We start from the raw sequence: 16,383 nt of genomic DNA, 5'->3' as shown, positions 1-16,383 counted from the left end.
AAATATGTAATTCTTAAAACACATGGCTCACTTACTCTACAAATCATAGTCTATACGAGCTTCGTAAATAATATTGAAGGTTCACTTGCACTACAGGCTCGTATACTATACGAGCCGATCAAAAATATCAAATAAATGAAGAGGGTTCACTTACTCTACAGATCATAGTGCCTATGAGCCAAGCGTATGAATTCTTGAATAATTCAGGAATAAGCTCGTATAGTATACGAGCCAAAATACTGAATTTAAATAAATTACAGGAGTAGGCTCGTATACTATACGAGCCTATTTCATGATAACTATTACACAAATAGAAGACGGCTCACTTACTCTACAGTTCATTGGCACAATGATCTGTAGAGTAAGTGAACCCTCTACAAATATTAGAAGGCTCACTTACTCTACGGTTCATTTAGCTACTCGTCGCGCGGTTTGCAGCGCATCGTTGCAGGCGTGTATGGTAAACCAATACCGCAGTTCTGCCGTTCTGCCTTACTTCTGCCGTTTACTAGTCTTGCAGCGTGAAAGAGAGCTTGTTATGTTAATGCATTGTTGAATTTTTAACTTGTGTACTCGTTGCTAGAAATCAAGCAATTATCAAGTACCGGTATTACAGGAGCTATTTTAGGAATTATTACAGACTTAATTTTCAATTAATTAAAAAGACTCACGTAAAAGCTTATGCAACTAATGGAATTACTTACTGTGTTATGAACATTTCTATATAATTAAAGTTGTAAATATTTTAAAATTGTTTAGAAGATTGCCTTTTTAGTGTTTTCTACAAACGTGTCTCAACTTATACACATAGACTGGTGGAGTGGTAATTTATATTTCTAATCATTTAACTTTTAATTATGAACGCTTTCAGTCACGTGAAGTTGAATTAATTAAACTGACATTAGTTTTTACCATAAATGATAAACCTTTTGAAATTGACTTAATAGCTTTGTATAGAAACTATAAATATGATTTTTATTTTTTCCGCAATGATTTGCAACGTATTTTGAGTAATTGTAAAAACACAGCTATTATGTTAGGAGATATAAATGTATGAATTTAGAACAAAATAACAGTGTCATTGATTATTTAAGTATAATGAACTCATTTGGTTTTGAGTCGTTTATAAATGAGCCAACTTGGGGGAGAGAAAATTGGGTGAAGTGTTTAGACCATGTATTCATCAGAAGTAAGACTAATTTAATTTTTCATAGTAATTTAGAAAACTATGACTTTACTGATCATGCTGGAGTTAATGTAAATTGCGTAACAAGTTGTGATAGTGCTTTGAAAGAGGAGTTTGTCAAGGCTGTAGATCATTCAATTTTAAAAAGAAGGTTGGCTGAAGTGAGCTGGATGCCAGTGTTTGATTGTGAGGATGTTGATAAATCTCTAACAGTTTTTTACGATATTTATAATAAATGTATTGAGCAATCAAGTTTTTTAAGGCCTATTAACAGTAAAAATAGGCATCGAAATCCATGGATATCGGACACACTAATTAAAAAGATCAATGAAAAAAACAGACTTCACTCTCGATTGAAAAAGCACTATGACATACATTTGTTTAATAGATATAAAGAACTCTCTAGAGAATGTTCTAATTTGAAAAGACGGGAAAAAATTAATTATTTCTCATTAAAATTGAAGCAGTAAAGGGTGACTCAAAGTCTTATTGGAATATATGCAAATCGATTATGAGAAAGTCAAAAAATGAACAAACATCGATTAATATAGATGATAAAATTGTACAGGTTGAGGGTAATGAAAAAATAGTTGCTGACTCATTCAATAACTATTTTACTGGTATACCGGATAAGCTGATTAGAGAATTGTATGGGCCGGGATTCCCCGCCATGCCGGATATCGGTCTAGCGTGCAGCTCAAGGTTACGTTTATCTGAAATTACTGAGGTAGAATTAGAAAGTTTAATCTTAAGCAAACCAAATAAACAGTCTGTTGGCTTTGATGGTATTTCCATAAATACTATAAAAGAAAATGTTAAGATTTTTGTCCCAATATTACGTCACATTTTTAATTTATCTATAAAGCTGGGTTACTTTCCTTCTAGTCTAAAAACAGCACTCATTGTTCCAGTATATAAGGCAGCTGATCCATTGCAAATAAATAATTACCGACCGATTTCACTTTTAAATACCTTTGCTAAGCTGTTAGAAACTTGTGTGAAAAGCCAATTAGTTAAATATTTTTCAGATAACAATTTATTTTCAAATCATCAATTTGGGTTCATGAAAGGTAAAAATACTGACCTAGCAGTTGAAAGACAAGCGAGATAGTTAATCATGTTGATGAGCGTAAACCAACAATAGGAGTTTATCTTGACTTTACTAAGGCATTTGACTTAGTTAATCAAGACATATAAATAAAAGTGAAATAATATTGTTGTGAAGTAATATTGTTGTGAAGTAAATATAAACTAAAGTTATATGGAATTAAGGGCAATAGTTTTAAGTGGTTTGAGACTTTTTTAAATGAAAGAAAACAGATGGTTAAAATAAAAAACGTTTACTCAGATGTATGTTCTCAAAGGCTTGGCGTCCCTCAAGGGGGAGTGCTTGGCCCAATTTTATTCACAATTTATATTAATGACATGTTATCAATGGATTTAAAATCGAAGATATATGCTTTTGCTGATGATACATCTTTAGTATGCAGTGCTAACAATTATGATTTACTGAGGATGAAAATTAATAATGATTTGGACGTAATATCAAATTGGGTGATAAGAAACAAATTAATCGTCAATACTTCTAAATCTAATGCAATGATATTTACTTACAAACCTCATTTGACAGAGTCGTTGAAAGAAGAGATCGATCTACGTTGTCATTTAGTTACTTGTTTTCGTGATTGTTGCTGTACAAAAATTAATTTGGTTGATTCGGTCAAGTATCTTGGCCTTCATATAGATTCAGATTTAAAATGGCATACACATGTTAATCAACTATGTAAAAAAACGTAGAAAAATGAACTATAATTTCTTTCATTTGAGACAGTTTATTACTCCTAAACTTCTTAGAACGCTATATTTATCCTGGTTTGAATCTACTCTTAAGTATGGTTTAATTCATTGGGGAGGGACGTTTTCAACAATACTTAAACCAATTGTAATAATGCAAAAACTTACATTAAAAACTATTTGTGGTGTAAAGAAATTTGACTCAGCTGCACCACTGTTTCAGTACTTAGACGTAATGCAGCTAGAAAAGATATATTTATATTCAATTTTATGTTATTATAAAAAGTTTACTAGTTTATTTCAAACAGTTGTTATTAATAGGAATACGAGAAACTATACTGAGGGTGTACTTATGATACCACCTGTTATGAAAGACACAAGCAGGTTACAGTGTTACCATAAAGTAGTAAAATGTTTTAACTTTAATTTTAGAGTACTCAAAAATATGCAGGATTTGAAAATTGAATTATATAAAAATAAATTAATGGAATTGATAAAAAAATAACTCAATCAAACAAACAAAGTGAAATAATTAATTATCGAATGTAGCCTATACCGTTAAACGATTTGTAAATATAAACTAGTATGTAAGAGTGAATAGCCAGTGAAGGGATGAACCATAAGTGTTTGAGAAAAATCAAATTAGATATTAGGTATCAGTGACAGTGAATTTACAGTTAAACAGAAAAAAAACAGTTAAAATAAAATGAACCTACTCAAGACAGTGTTTATAGAATATAAGTATAGTTTTAAGTTTTTCAACCGCGCGTGTTTTACAACACATGGTTGAATATTTGTATAAAAAAATGTTTTTTATGTGAATACGGATTTTTGAACTGAACTGAACTGAACTGAACATAGCCGCATTATTGTTAATGTGCATGTGCATTTTCGCCAATGATAATGTACCAATGTCGACCGTACCAATGTCTAAACTTTACTTTCAAATGGATTTGTTGTAAAATTTTTTTATATTTATACATCATGCAGAATTTAAATGTTTTACGTGACAAAAATAACGAAATATAACAAGCTACATTACATACAATATAATTTAGGCTTGAGCTAATGGAAAACTGTAGTTTTCGCATACTTGTCTTAACTTACAGATTCAATTACATCCTTTGTTTACCAAACAAGATATTTACATTTATTGAAAAAATAACACTTAGACATACAGATCAATAATTGTAAATTACGATGACAACTGCATTTACATAACAATCCTTAAACAAAGAAGTATGTTTTTTGTGACAAAGAGGTCAAATAGAAATCTCTTTTAGAACTATATTATTTATAAAGACCGGCCTTTTACGGTAATATGGTTTACAGTACTTATTAATTGCGCGGTTGTTAAATGCCCTTATAAACATATGGAAATTAAAAATTTAAATTATTAAATCATTTTCTTTACAAACTCATGAACAATACAAAACGTTCGCTGACCCCTCATAGGAATGAAAAGTAAAGATGATCGCAAGATCTCAGGTTCAAGTCACGTTCTCATGGGCAAAGACCTGGCTGAGAACAAGCCAGGCATAGATTGAATTTCGATCTGGAATGCATCGTAGAAGAAATTGTAACCGATGGGAACAATCGACGAGAAACAATATTGTTCCCACCGATTCCGGGAAATTTTACATGCATAAAGAAATAATTTTACTTACGGTCAGCACCACGCCCTCTGGAGGCTGGACATGAGGGGAGAAGCCAATGAGGACGATGATCGAAGATATTCCACCGATGATTGGAGGGTAGGCGTTTCCCGAAGACAACGGGGGGAAGAACCGATAATCCAGGAGGGGAAAGGAGGTCTTGGGGAATAAAAGTTTTAATCAGTCTTGGAGAGGTCTCAAGAAGTGGCACTTCAAAGAAGAAACCGTCGGGAGTCCCGGATCGAGTAGGGACAGTGACTTAACAGGGTAGTTTGAAGCACCTATTAAGATCCCGACCAGACTCAAGATCACGAGGACACCACGGCTATTCTTTAAGACCAAAGGCACCACTACACTATCACGCTACCAAGGACCAAAGCAACCCGAAGAGGACGGCCCATAGGACGAGCGACCGACGACGAGAGGAAGGACCACGCTTGGATCAACCCTTGAGTCTCGAGCGAACAACCCCGGAGTCTACGCCCGCACCAAAGGAACGCCCCGGGGAACCTTCCAATCGTTGCCCAACTGCCTCGTCTTGTGGTATGTCCAAATATCTTCACTCAATTGGTAGCGTGCACAACTTAAATGTTAGGGAGAAACTCCATAAGATATAACAAAATCTATATATAAATGAAATAAATAAACTATAAGAAAGATAAAATAAATATATAAAAATAGGGCAGACGAAGTAGAGTTACTTTAAAATTCATATAAACATCAACCCTCAATTAAACTAAAAGGGGTCAACCTAAACAAGAGCAATTTTGAAGTTTTAATAAAACAGGATTCAAAACGAATCCAAATAAATAAACCTGTTAGTTAGACTATTAATATAGACGTGTATATAATAATAGAGACAATTTCAAATATGAGTAAATAATTTAAAATTAGGGTGTTAACCACGTAAGCACGTATTTTAAATGTATGTTTAGTTAATATATATTATCAGAGGGATGAACTAACTTGTATGTAAATATTGGTTTTAATTTAGCTTAGAATGTTTTAAGTGTTTACGATTCATATAACTAATAACATTTAAGTGTCAAGGGAAATATTTTATTTCTTATCATTTGTATAAAGAAATTTTAAATACAATTTAAGTGTTAAGGGAAATTTTCTTTAAATATCCTTGTATAAGAAACAGAGTATAAAAACAAAATAGGGTGTAAATAGTCATTTATATTATTTCAATTTTATTTGTAATTTTTCTATTCTGAATCATTATAATATCACTGTATAACAATTATCTTCATTTTATGTACTTATTTTATGTGTGCACATTTAGTTATTTTTATTAAATCATAATTATTATACTGGGACTGGTGTTCACTTATTCCACGATCCAAGAGGTCCTCCACCTAGTGAGTACTCTACCCTAGTTACATTCCCCCCCTTTGAAGTAAATTTTGTTTGGTCAAGGTTTTCGTAAGTTTCTTTTACCTCTACAGAGGAGTAGAGGCTAGAGAGTTTTACACCCTCAAGAACTAACTGTGTAAATTTCTTTAGTGTGTTACGTTATATGAAAGATCCATGGTTTAAAAAGATCAAAATCACTCATAGAGAGGCTTACTGATGTGATGAGGTGAGGGAATTTACTTAGCTAAATATAAAGTAATTCTGGTAATTATATCTCAGTACAATTATATCTATTGTACCAACACGTACAATAGATATAAGATAATTCGATAAGAAATCATTTTAAGAGTTATTGTAGTATTCAGATTGTAACGGTAAAAATTTACCGAGATCAGAAAACAAGCGTTCGTACGAATTCAAATGGCCCGCGCAGAGTCATTAGTTCTCCGAGCGGCCACGCTAGCAACATCTCCCTGGTAGGGCGAGGGCGGAATAGCCCGGTAAATAAGCCAGTAGTGGTGAAATAACCCTGGTAGCGTCGAATACTAGGTGTTAGGCCGAGGGCGGAATAGCTCTCAGATCCGCGCATATACATCGCGAAACCGTAGGTCGAGGGCGGAATAGCCCGGTAATTAGCCAGTGGTGAAATAACTCTGGTGTCGTCGAATAGTAGGTGTTAGGCCAGGGCGAAATAGCTCGTGGACCCGCGACAATCGAATCGGTTTATTTATTGTAAGTATAATTGGTTTTAATTCCAAAAGTGAAACACGGTATATCCATTAAGTAAAGGTTTTATTTTTTATTTTCGAAGTTAATATTTTAGTTAATTACGACCAGTGTTTCACTCACGGAATTAACGCCTAATTAGTAATTTGTTTAAATTAGGGCCTAACCCGGGCAGTGATGAATGTGTCATTTACTGAAAGCTGATGCTTTAACGACCATATCTGAGCCCATATTTTAAAAACTAAATACTATTATTATTACCACTAACCCTGGACTAACTCAATTAGATTAGCTATCCGAGGCCGACAGTACAATTTTGTCCCAGAACAAAATTGCACCGTCACAAGATTTTCCAAAGATTTCGTAATTGATCGTTATATTGCAAAACATCAGATGATGCAGAACAAAACATCATCATCATCATCTATATCTATATCTATATCTATACTATTATATAAAAATCTAATGGTGTCTGTATGTGTGTTACTAATAGGTGCAAAAACTACTGAACCAACTGGGCTAAAATTTTGCAAAAATATAGTTACCATACCAAGGACCATCATAGGACTATTCGCATTTCCATACTGACCGTAGGCTTTGCACCTTTGGTTTTAAAAGTTATGAGTTGAAGATTTTAAAAGTAAATATTGATTGGTCTCAATGGCTGCGATGAGAACACTAACAATGTTTGTTTACATTTGCTTTGACATTTAAATGTAAACAAGAAGAACTGCTAAACTGCATATTTCACAATTTCAGACAGCTGATACAAAAAATAAATTAAATATAATATTTTCCATAACTATAAGGTGGGTTTATTTTAATCTAACCTTTTATCATGGATTATTTATTCTAAAACTATATCAATGATTATAAAAAAAAGATTCTATAACCGTTGCTGCATCAACTCCTGGTATCAACTCTGGCTCTGCTTTGGATTTTTTTAAAGCGTCTAGTATATATATAATACGCTAAGCCGATTTTTGTAAACAGAACTCCTCCCTCATTTTTGGACCGATTTTGATGATTAAAGTGTAAAGAAAATTTTCCTGATCTGTAGTTTTGCAAAGGGTTTTTAAATTTTTGAAATCTTTATTAGTTTGGACAGGATTATCCATCAAAGTTAGGTTTTCTCCCATAAGATTAACATGGAGGAATCTAAATATTTAATTGGAAACTTTGTGTCCACTAATTCGAGAGAACGGCTGGGCGTAAAAATTCGGTAGAGGTGTCCAAATAAAGGTCTTGGTCTGTAGATGAGTTATCAAAAGAAAAACTAAGTAAATTCCCTTAGGGCTCTGCCCCAGAAGCCTTTAAAGAGCCCTCCACAGATTTGTTTACATTTTGGTCATGTGGATAATACTTTTTAATGAAACAGCTGTTAATTTTTAAATTGTATTTTAAACAACACACATTTATTAGGAGTTACTGAACTGTCCAAAAGAAGTATTTGCAATGTTATTTTCTGTTTTTAATAGCTATTTCTATTTACTTTACAAGTGTAGTAAGAGCGTTTTTACATCACGCAGGTAAAGGTTGTGCAACGAGCGGAAGGGAGTTGCATAATTTACCTAAGTGATGTATAAACACGCTCTTGCGTAACGTGTAACGTACAAGATTTTACCTGACCCGACAATATACGAACAATACAACAATAGGTTACGAACAATATTAATCATTATCCATTTCACTCATCTTCTAACAGTAACGTTCATTTACAAACAAAAGCTAGGTTAGGAAAATTCTTCAAAACATAACAATAAAATTCAAGAGCACAGCTGATTTCTAGCGTTGAACGTCGTTGAACATCTGCTTTAGGAAAATCAATCATATTGTATACGGATTTATAAGTAAATCTTCATCTTTGGTCATAAAAATACAAAATTTTAGCAGCATATTAAATCAGTTTTTTTTTTATTTGATAAAATATCTGATTCTCCAGAAAGCAACATTCTTACTTCGATCTTATCAATTTTATTTCCTTCTCTTGCCACATCGATCCTTGTATTTAATCATCCTGTTCTTACTTGATAATTCATTAACTTATGGGGTAGTTTTGCCTTGGCCATATCGATCACATAAAGCTGTGCATGTATTTCGCGGATGGAATGAACCATAATTGTCTGAAATTTGATCACAAATCTTGAACATTTGCGTCCAGCCTTGGTAACAAATTATGCAAATGCGATGAGATGTGATGACACTATTGTGTTTCCGAATGTTTTGTACGTAGTGAGGTTTAGATGCGTTGTTCGACCTAGCTACATGTGTACATCAAAGTAAAAACCCTGTACACATTTTTTTAATACCTGAATTGACATTAGTTCACCTACTTCACCAAAACCATAGATGAAACATACTCCGTAGTTAGTCTATTCCAAAACTTGAACACAGCTTTCATCTTCAACGTACTTATCTATGACACAATTTTCAACCCGATTATCGAAAACTTTTATACCAATAAATGGATTTCTTGTGTTCTTTCTTAAATAAAAAAAAATAAATGGTGATTGAAAGTAGGCAAAAAAAGGCAAGTGCGAACCTTACAATATATATAAGCTAACACGATAAGGAATAATTATATGTTCATTTGAAATTGATATGTCACACTTATTTCATAATTTAAAATTTTCTAAGAGCAACAAAGCATAGATTTTTGAACAAAACATTTAAAACGTATCATAAATTCATCATTTTGTTGAAATTATAAAAAAACTTGCCATGAAGTGGAGAATCAATTTACAATCATAAATAATAATGTAAAGATTTAATTTTGACAATTCAGTAGACCTTTGAATACAATTTTAATATTAACAGCTGGTTCATTAAAAGTAGTGTAAAATTATACACATGGTCGTAATGTAAACAAAATTGCTCAGTGAACTTTAAAGGCCTCTGGGGCAGAGCCCCAAAGAAATTTACCTCGTTTCTTTTTTTAGGGCTTGCCTACAGACCAATTCAATTCTTTAGACACCCCTACCAAGTTTCTACACCCAGCCGTTCTCTCTAATTAGCTGATACAAAAACCTCGTTTTCCTCCATAAGAATAACATGGCATGGGACTGCTGTTGGGGTGGCTGTCTGCCTTTTTCACCACTTTTGTCTATATTTTATCATATTATCTTTGACTATCAATGATATTATTCTAGACAGATCATCATAGGTTCATGAAATTATTGTCATACATGTTTTCAAACGTTGGAAAAATCTTCGATTGTGTAATATAATACACAATAATACAAGTGCAAAAGGACACGTTGCCCATATGAGCCGTGTCCATATTTTGTCAAATTAATAATAGTTTAGAGCAACTGGATAAAACATTTTACAATATTTATGTAGAAATATGTGTATGATTTAGAAAGTCATTAAGCTGGAAAACTTCAATTTACTGCAGACTTTTCAGAGAGGTTACTTTGATGTATTCATTCAACACAGAAACCTTGCCTAAAATGGTATACCTATCTTGAATTATTTGCAGTGGCCTATATTACGGACCGTGGCCCACTGGGTTGGTAACAAAATTGAAAATAACACGACATTTTGGCTGTAAACAATAGCATAAAGAGTAAGTACTATTTAAGCAGCTACTGTCGTGACGTAAAGGTCATATTCCTTTTAATTTAGATCACATCATCCTTTATAAGATACGTTGATTAACAATGCATGTAAACGTCGATATTGAAGTAACAGCCAATTTACAGTATTTATTTTTATTTTTGGAAATGTTAAATTGCTATGTTATTTGCATTATTTGTTGCCAATGAAGCTGCGCGACCATTTAAACAAGGAGGTCCCTAAAAGTTCTAGAATAAAAGCCAACTTCACTTCAAGTACATTCCACTACACCTAACATTCCGTCGAGAGATTATATTGACAACTTTATGAAAATGATAAGGCTGAGACAGCTAACTGCCATCCCCCATGTCACGCAATTCCAGCTTTAACAGTAACCCCACAACCAATTTTTCAAAACTATGCTGGAGGGTTATTTGTTTAACAGAAGTACGATAAGAACTGACGCGTTGTGACGAAGGAAAACTCCCTTTGAAGTTAGAACGTGTCTTCTCAACAAGCAGATATTTTTCTCAAATAAAATCATAGATTAATCTGCATTACACTGATGAAATCGCGGAAGTGTTTAACTACAAAAGATCCACCAATATGATTTTAATACTATTTAAAGGTTCTTCCAAAAGAAGAGATACCAGTTAACATACTAATAATAACTCCGATGACGTACGGCAAGGGAAATATTTTAATTATTGAATGATCAACCATTTTTGTAACTAAATCAATTAATATCATTATTGTTTTTACATTTATTACTCTTTAAACAATGCTGTTCACTCAATTTATCGCAGTTAGATGAATTAGCGTAAGCCTTGGAAGTAATCGTCGATTTCGACGGGTTTCACCTAGTATATATTAATAGGCAAGCAGAAATCTATATATAAAGCCAAAAGTACCCATGAACTTTTGAGAAAACTACAAGTCATACCCCTATAAACCATAAACTTAAAATGTTCGTCATGACGAGAAAAACCTTGCGCAAAACTATCCATTATTTCATAAATCACCCTTTAAGGTCGTAATTGCTTTCCAAAGGGAACTTTCCTTATACATAATGTTTAAAAAAACCTCAGCTGTCCTTATTTGTATGTTATTCTTTCAATGTATTTCCTTATTAAAATCAGGTGTAATTATTTGTTTGTATTTCTGTATTCTGTTTTGTTTATTCAAGTTTAACTTAACCAATCAATAATTTTCTTACTTATGGGTTAAAACGGGGTGAAGCCCGTGGGTAACAGCTAGTATGCTTTAAAACCTTTTTTCTCAGCTTATGTGCATCGCAGGGAAAATCTACGCATACTGTTAGAAAGATAGTTTCCTGTGGATGTGCAGAATGCCTTTATAAATTAAAATGCATATAGTTATAAATTAAAATACATATAGGCTCAAAAATAAGCACAAAATTATAAGTGCTTCGCTCAATAATATAAATGGGGTATTTGCATTTTTGTGACGCTTAACAACACGCACACTACGCCTCTGCGATGAAATGGAGTGTAGGACTTTCGGCCTGGGTTGATTATGAGAAACTTACCCTCCGCAACAAACAATAGGGAACGTGGGTAGCTCTGAGTCTGCTGTCCCCAAAAGATTCCCTATAGGTAAATTGAAAAGATTTTGTGGGTAAGAGGGAAGTAGGGAAGGGGTGATATGGGGTGTTTGACACAGCAAGCTGGCCAAAAACTATGAATAGGATTAGGTACGGTACTTCCAAGAAGGACCTGAGCCCCAGAGCACTCCAGAGCAAGAGCAGGTATTAGATGGATTTAAATCTACGTTTGGGCTAGTTTAGTTACAAACACCGTGCTAAAAGTTGTATATTTAAACAGTTTTAACCAATTTTAACGACGATTTGACGACATATGTGTAACCTCAGTTCAAGATACAAAAACAGTGGATATGTATAAATTGACCATCATAATATTAGTTATAGATATTATAGTTTTGTATATACATTATAGCTTTTATAGATAGGCTACTGCAGAAGGTGGGGCCACCATCCGCCTATTGTCACTATAGCTTTCATAAATCACAAACGTTGACGAATTAGTCTCACTTAATATGATTTCAAGGCTTGTTTACAAGAATCCATCCACTCAATAGTACAAAAATATTATCCATACAGCAGTATATTATATTATTACAGTGATACAATCAAATTTTATGTAAACGGTTAAGGCCATTTACCAAATAAAAATATAGGCATATGGCATATCAAAATGAAGCTTAGAGTGTGTAGATTTTGCCGAAAAGTATTGATATGGACGAACTCCCTAAGAGCTCTGCCCCACAGGCTGATTTTCAAAAGGCTACGCCTTGCATGTTTTGGAAGTTATTATTTGATTAATTTAGTGAACAACAGCTGGCCAATGCAATCGACAATATAGTTTGTTTGTTTACATTTTTGTTTACTTTTTTTTTACAGCATTTATTTCTAGTTCAATGTAGACATTATACACAGAAGTGTTAACAAAATTAAAAAGAAATTAACTATAATAACATCGTGGGTTCGCCCAAACCTGGTACACCCTGTAACATAATTAATTTAGAGAATAATTTAATCGTCTTTAGGCTTCATTCATCCAATAGATCTTGAGGGAGCCTTCGACGTAGCCTCCTGTTCTCAGTTGCTTCACCAAGATGAAAAGTTAATGCACCAGGAACATCGTTTAAAGATTTTAGAAATTTTGAGGTGGTTTTTTCAATAAAGGCCGAGATAGACTGCACTCCTAGTTCTTCATGTATATGCCTGTTTCTAACAAACCAGGGAGCATTTACCGCTATTCTTAGAATTTTGTTTTGAATTACTTGAATTTTGAAGAGTTTGTTTTTTGATATAGCTAATCCCTAGATAGGAGATGCATATGTTATTATTTTATTATTTACTTTTACGTTCTTAAAAGAGTCGCGGTGAATGGACAGTGAAGCTATTTATAGCTGTTTGTTACAAGTGAGTAACTAAAGGTGTTCGAACAGTATTAAAGCATTAAAGATGTCGTGAAAGAGAGCTGCGTGTTCAGGTACAACCTCGGCCAATCTTAGGACGTAAGGTATGAAGGTTCCACTGCCTTTAACATCCTTTCACATGAAAATTTCTCGAACTTGGGCCCTTTAAATGTAACATAAAGTCAAAGTTGATTAAATTAATTTAATGGTGGTTTCTGTTCACCCGTGAATTCGCGGGTAGAACCTCTTGTTTCAGTTTAAAGTGTGAATTGTAGTTTAACAGCTGAATGTACATTCGTAGTACATTCATTCAGATAATTTAAACAAGAGACGTAGTATAAAAATAATGATAGGCTTACTTTAATTAAATTACAGGCTGGTGTAAGGTAAACAAAAAACTGCAGTAATAATGTTTACCTAAAAAAACTTCTGGTAGTGTCCTATTTACAAGCAAATACAAAGTGAAAGTAAATAACAATTTGTTATGTAAAAATCAGATAAACACTAAGTATAAAATACGAAATTAAAAACTAAACCAATGTAACAAGAGACAAGTATGTTACAGTATAAAAATGCGTTTAAAATATAATCCTAAATATTAATTAACAGTCTGGTGTATTGGTACAACAAAATATTAAAATTAAACTTGTAACTGCAGTGTTTAAATGATCAATTACTACAAAAAGGCTTCTAGTGATGTAGATATTTACAATCAATAAAAGAAATTTACAGTTTGTTATATACAAAATCAGAAAATTCAGTTGGATGGAATTAAATGCCCCTATGCATTTCATTCAACAATTAATTAATGTAATTTGCAATTTAATAATTGGAACACACAATTCAACATTGTGCATTTCCAACAAAAATTATGTTGGATGGAATTAAATGTACTGTTTTTATTAGGTGAAATAACACAGAACAAGTAAGTATCAAAATTAAACTTTTACGGCCAAAATTTAGCGTACGCAGCCAACGAAATAAAGAATTCAAGTTAAAATTACTACAAGTATTTTGCATTTAAAGGTTTCGTAATACAGTAAAGTTAAATAGACACCTTCTAGTGATGAAATGCACTATTTTGTATTGTTTTACTACCTTACACAAACATCTGTTACTTTTATATTTAGTGTTCGCGGCCAACGAAATAAAGAATTCAAGTTCAAATTACTACAAGTATTTTACATATAAATGTTTCGTAATACAGTACTGTTAAATAGGTACCCTCTAGTGATGAAATGCACTATTTATTGTTTAACTACTGTACACGAACATCAGTTACATATTTAGCGTTCGCGGCCTAAGAAATAATGAATTCAAGCTCAAATAACTGCAAGTATTTTACATTTAAATTTGTCATAATACAGTACTAAAAACCACTATCATATACAGTATTAAAAGAAGCATAAAAAATTTATTATATGTAGTAAGAATTTGCGTATTTTTTAATCTAACATTTTGAAACAAAAATAGGTTTATTTGGGGCGGATATCCACCACCCGTAGACACCATCACTTCCTGAGTCGTTAATGCCAAAGATTACAGCAGTATCCTAATACAATAGTAATGTATTTCCTAGAAGGTTGGCTCCAATGCTATTTGCCCAGTTTCCTGTGTCGACGACCCTGTCCACCACCCCACAGGTATTTCCAGGAGATTCCAGGGATTTAGTGGGTAAAGCGCAAGCTCAGGTCAGGTACCTACTCCCGAGAAACCTACCCTTTACACCACATAATAGGGGCAGCCCAGGCCGAGTCAGGGGCAGCGCAGGCCGAAAGTCCGTTTCCCGATGAAATGGGAGTATCCGACTTGCGCAGAACTACCTGCCACGGCCTTTTTAAACATCCGACTTGCGCTGGCACTTATATCGGCCCTCTAGGGGCACATCCGACTTGCGCTGGCACTTATATCGGCCCTCTAGGGGCACATCCGACTTGCGCTGGCACTTATATCGGCCCTCTAGGGGCACATCCGACTTGCGCTGGCTATTCATCGACAAAATCAGTGAAGCGTTAAAGAAAATGATACATAACACGCTATTGCTAGTATAGTGAAAATTGATAAACACAGTTTATCACAGTTTGGCACGTAATATGATGTGGTGTGTAATACAATTAAATAACAACTAATTCCCTTTTACCTAATATTATATGGACTATTATGTTAGCAATGGTTTTAGAACAAATAAAACAAACATTAGTCAAAGCAAATTTTAATATATTTTTGTTTTAGGAAGGCCTACTTCATGTAAAATAAAAACTTAGCCTAAACTAAATCAAAAAGTATTAATCAAATATAAATCAGTACACACACACATATATAAAAAAATAGTTAAAATTCCCCTTGAAAAAGATACATTTTCACTTAAAGTAGGCCTAAATAAACATTTTTTTTAAATAGGAAATAATTGCAAAAAGTACTGCACCAACCTAAAGTCGGGACCACGTAAGTTTGCAGTTGAGGGAGGAGCCTATTTACCATGTGACTTTGAAGAGGCCAATGAGGATAGTGCGGTGTTGCAAAATATAATAATACCAGCTGATTTGAAAATATTATTTATTATTTTAATTAATGTCGTCAACGGGCGATATGGCAACATCGCACTAGCCTTGTCTTGTGATTGGCTGCCGCCAACTGCAAACTTTCATGGTCCCGACTTTTTTTTTCGAAAATAATATCGGTAATATTAATCACAATACATACACAAAATATATACAAACAAATGTTTAAAGAACAAAGTACAAACGAAATTTAGTTAAAGAAATCCCTAAAAAAAATCAACAATAATTAGGCAGAAATATACTTTTCGCTACTTTGGCTGTGTCAGGGATCTTGTTCATCCTCAAACATTTGCAAGGCACATAGTGAACTTCCAGAAGACGACTAGGGCCACTGTTCACATAGTCTCTTACGAACAGCAAGCAGCGAGAAGACCTCTTTGGAAGGGACTATGGAAAATTCCTAATTCTGACTATCGCTATAATAATGTACTAAAGAGTATTAGCAGTTTAAGGCTCTTTTAAATACACATACACACACAAAATATTGATTACTGGGTTAAATTAGAAAATACAAAAACACAAATTTATTTACAATAATGGAACTTACAGCAAATTACTCATATTTATTTGTAATGGCACACAA

Source organism: Macrosteles quadrilineatus, unplaced genomic scaffold (assembly GCF_028750875.1).
Source record: "Macrosteles quadrilineatus isolate MER2022 unplaced genomic scaffold, UCM_ALF_1.0 Scaffold_1__1_contigs__length_201487025, whole genome shotgun sequence".
In the NCBI taxonomy this organism is placed as follows: Eukaryota; Metazoa; Arthropoda; class Insecta; order Hemiptera; family Cicadellidae; genus Macrosteles; species Macrosteles quadrilineatus.
This window is presented reverse-complemented; position numbering follows the sequence as displayed.